The sequence below is a fragment of the Octopus bimaculoides genome, chromosome 1 (assembly GCF_001194135.2).
Source record: "Octopus bimaculoides isolate UCB-OBI-ISO-001 chromosome 1, ASM119413v2, whole genome shotgun sequence".
In the NCBI taxonomy this organism is placed as follows: Eukaryota; Metazoa; Mollusca; class Cephalopoda; order Octopoda; family Octopodidae; genus Octopus; species Octopus bimaculoides.
Window position 1 is genome coordinate 153,189,845 of NC_068981.1, and position 4,893 is coordinate 153,194,737.

Genomic DNA, 4,893 nt, shown 5'->3' on the forward strand with positions numbered 1-4,893 from the left:
AGACAGACAAACAGATAGATAGATAGATAGATAGATAGATAGATAGATAGATAGATAGATAGATAGATAGATAGATAGATAGACAGTCAGACAGACAGAAAGAGAGAGAGGATGAGTCCAGTAATCAATAGGATTTGTGTAGGAGCCTTTGGAAGAACCAGTACTGTTTAATGTAAATAAGTCGAGCTCTCGTTAATGCCATTATGTGGCTCCAGTGCAACCTTTGGCGAAGCACACATCTTTCATGTATTTAGTCACGTCTTCGAACAGAACGTAACTAGTTCCCTACGGCCTACGTATCTTGAAGGCCCTGAAAAGTGTCATGGATGCTGTTATTTTTACTTTGATTACGCCATAAAAAAATAATAATAAACGCAGAACTCAACCTTTTTCAGGTTTCACACATAAGTGACTTTTAGTTCATCGCTCTTTTACTTCTTTACCTGTTTCAGCCTGCGGGCCGTAGCTATGCTGAGACATTGCCATTAATATAAACTAAAGAAACGTCACATATAAAATGATTTAGCCAGATGATCGAACAATTTAATGCTGTTGTTTAAAGCATTACGGGACAAACTGTGACCTGCGGGCCACATGCGATCCGTTCTGCTTTCTGCAGAGCAGGCATAATTTCTTGAGGAAAAATAACATTTAAATTTTGCTTGTTTCTGTTCTTTCTTGCTTGTCCACAAATACTCTCTCTGTGTCTCATTTTCTTTCTCCTTCTTTCTCTCTCTCTCTCTCTTGCTTTTTATACACACGCACACACACACACACACACACACACACACACACACACACACACACACACACACACACACACACACACACACACACACACACACACACACACACACACACACACACATACACACACACACACACACACACACACACGGAAAGCCATTTTGGGAAGTTGGTGTCAAAGGAGAGCAACTAATAACTGCCCAATTAACCTCCCTTACTTATTAATGTCTGTTGCATTGCGGGTACACCATTCAGATAAAGACATTCACAATCGGCAGTCATCTGTATAATTTTCAATGTGCCAAGAAGTTAATTTGCAACCATCCAAACATTCAAGAGCTTCAACTGGCATTTCTGCTCGGGACACTTCATTAACAAATAAAGGTTACTGATTTAATAATAAATTTCTGTTTCCACCGCTTCTTCTAACGACACTCGTTGCGATTGCTCAGTGACTGTAACTACACGTGTGTAATGCGTAGCGTTGTCAGGCAGGATTGACAAAACTTTACTTGCAAAGGATAAGTGTGAAAAGCTGTGCGACACGGTGCAGTCACTGAGTTATCATATACGTGGTGGAAACAAAAGTGGAACTTTAAATCAATAATAAGTATTTTTTAAAACTAATATTCGATATCACAGTTCATAGCTTTATCCCCCACTCCCACCCCACCAAAACATAAAAGAATCAGAAAATTCCAGGAAAAGTTGACAAATAAGAATCTATCCTCGTAGAAGATTGTTACATTTTTTTAATGGCCCTGAGATGATGAACGGCAAGATTCACCTCGGTGAGATGTGAACTTGGATAGCAGAACTGAAATCAGTCGGCCACCTTAACACCAACAAATTATCTGCTTTAATTACAGAAGCACCAAAGATGTCTCAGAGTACAATGTTTTAAGTTTAATGAGACTTCTTACACTACAACTTAAGGTTCGTTCTACTTCACTTAGGAGAGCTCGGAGATGTTAGACGGAATTGTTCGGGCAGAATTTTAATTGATATTGCTTAGCGTGATCGTTTGCATATCTATGGATTTATAAAATTCGTCCCCTTTCTTTGCACTGATGTGCCCTCTACAGTGTTCTTTGCTCTTACTTTTCACCTATAGTTCTAAAAGGGCTCCATGCTCTGGAGTGTACAGGTTGTTTTGGGTAAAATTTGACGTTGACAAAACTGTTCACATCGAAAGGGGTAGAAAACGATTATACAATATCCAATGAAAGATTCCTCAAAAATAGGGTTCTTTTTTTATGTTTATAAAGGATTTATACAATTCCTAACTAGATAACCTATTAAATTTAGATATTTAAGGGTTACCCGATTGTAAAGTGATTAATTTGAGTTCCAAAGAATCAAGAAATTCAAAAGAAATTTTGCATGGTTCAAGTTTATAATGTTGTAAGCTCAGAAACTACTATTGAAAATTATACAAAAGATTGAAATAAATGTATCTTACCCGGCCATCGTTCTAGATTTCTGTTCTTCCAGTGTTGGAAAATGTGTCATGCAGTGTTTTTTTTTCTTTCTTTTTTTTTTTTTTATCAGTTAGGTTAGGAAAACTGCATTATTGCTTTAAAACTCCTGCTATTGGTAATATACTTATTCAATCATCATTTTTCGATTTTAAATCTTTCTTCTGACTAGTAATATCCAAAATTGCTAAATCACATAAACATTTGCCACATCACTCTCTATACAATTTCTTATTTCTTTATTGCCCACAAAAGGATAAACATAGAGAGGACAAACAAGGACAGACAAAGGGATTAAGTCGATTACATCGACCCCAGTGCGTAACTGGTACTTAATTTATCGACCCCGAACGGATGAAAGGCAAAGTCGACCTCGGCGGAATTTGAACTCAGAACGTAGTGGCAGACGAAATACCGCTAAGTATTTCGCCCGGCGTGCTAATGTTTCTACCAGCTCGCCGCCTGTACAATTTCTAATTAACGAAACTGGTGACCGATGAATAGTTTCACTTCATTTTTCACATTCATAGAAGCGTTTAGGTATGCACTCTTTGCTTACCCAAATGAACCCCTTAATGACATAAGCCATCACATTCTGTTTCGAGGGGCTTCAATTTTTCTTGTAAAAATTCTGTTGTTGAATCCCTTATTTTTTTAATGAAACTAATACATTTTCTTATCACTTTCATCACATTCTTCAATCTTAGAAGATATGCACTTAAATTTTATTGGCGCATAAAACAATGAAAGTACATACTTCCGTATCAGAAAATTTACCGAAATCCCACGCACATTTATAACCGATACTGACTATATTTATTTACAGTATTTGTTGTCTCACCTACGGAGGCACAATGACCCAGTAGTTAGGGCAGCGGACTCGCGGTCATAGGATCGCGGTTTCGATTCCTAGACCGGGCGTTGTGAGTGTTTATTGAGCGAAAGCACCTAAAACTCCACGAGGCTTCGGCAGGGGATGGTGGCGAACCCTGCTGTACTCTTTCGCCAGAACTTTCTCTCACTCTTAATTCCTGTTTCTGTTGTGCCTGTAATTCAAAGGATCAACCTTGTCACACTGTGTCACGTTGAATATCCCCGAGAACTACGTTAAGGGTACACGTGTCTGTGGAGTGCTCAGCCACTTGCACGTTAATTTCACGAGCAGGCTGTGCCGTTGATCGGATCAACTGGAACCCTCGACGTCGTAAGCGACGGAGTGCCAACAACATGTCTCACTTACAACTGTCGAATAAAACAAATTCTGAAGTTTCTTGCTTCAAGGATACTTGGCTACAGTAACCTATGACTGTCTTGCAGGCAGATGATGCCTTCCACGATAATCTAATAAACTGATTTTTCTGGTGTTAAAATTTCTGAAACTCCTTAACAAATTAGCCTTTGATGAGTAGTTTCACTTTACTTGTAAGTATCTCACACACTTTACACTTCATAGCGTACTTGCGTTAGTGATATACTTTCATTAACATAGTTTGGTTTGCATAAAGGTTCTTTGAAAACTGCTAGCTTGTCTACGCGCAGTTTATTCCAGTTTCTGTTTCCTTAAATTTGGTCAAGTAGAAGTGTGTTAGAGATTGTAATTTTCATAAACACATACACAACATCCAGTTACTTCATGAAATAAATAATTATCCGTCAATTTTATATCGAACAAAATAAAAAAAAAACGCCGATAACTACTTTTCTTTAATTAATATTAGCTGTGGTAGAAGTAATTATTTTTATACAATTTGTTATAATGATTTAATATATTTAATAAAAACAGGCAAATGAGCAGTAAATGTTGCCAGCTTTCTAAATTATTGCGCTTAATTTGTAATGAAGCAACCAACTACTGAACTTGACAAAGTTTAAATTCACTCTGACTATTCATCGTCAGCAATACATAATATGAGAGAAGAAATGCCCTCCGGCGAAGCGGGGGTTTTGAGGCAGAAAGATCTTATGTTAAATGTTAATTAGTTGAATTAAAGATGTCACAAAAACGTTGTCAATTCGTACGTACTCCGACTTATAATGAATATCACAAGTCAAGTATTACGGACAGGCAAATATTTGTTATATCGGGGTTTCTTTTTATCTTTTAGTCAGAAGAAAAGTCCAACGATCGTTATTCTTTACAGATCTTCCATGATTGGTAGGTGGGAGGGAGAACGTTATTCTCGAACCGGGGTCCTTGCCTAGGTGCTTGCGTTGTTCAACCAGGTGACTCATTAAAACTTTCACATAAATAAAGTTTACTAATCGAAAGTATACGAAATGAAAGCAGCTTATACTAATGCTTTAATATGAAGGTTGTAACAGCTTTTTGTTTCTTTTTTTCAGTGAGTTATTTCCAAATATGAATTCGGGCGATTAAACCATCGGCTGCTCTCTGCTCTCTCTCTCTCTCTCTCTCTCTCTCTCTCTCTCTCTCTCTCTCTCTCTCTCTCTCTCTCTTCTCTCTCTCTCTCTGTGTCTCTCTCAGTGTGTGTGTGTCTCTCTCTTTTTCTCTCTCTCTCTCTTTCTCTCTCTCTTTCTCTCTTTCTTTTTTTCTCTCTCTCTCTCACTCTCACTCTCTGTTTCTCTTTCTCTCTCTGTCTCTCTCTGTCTCTCTCTCGCTCTCTTGCTCTCACTATATATATATATATATATATATATATATATATAT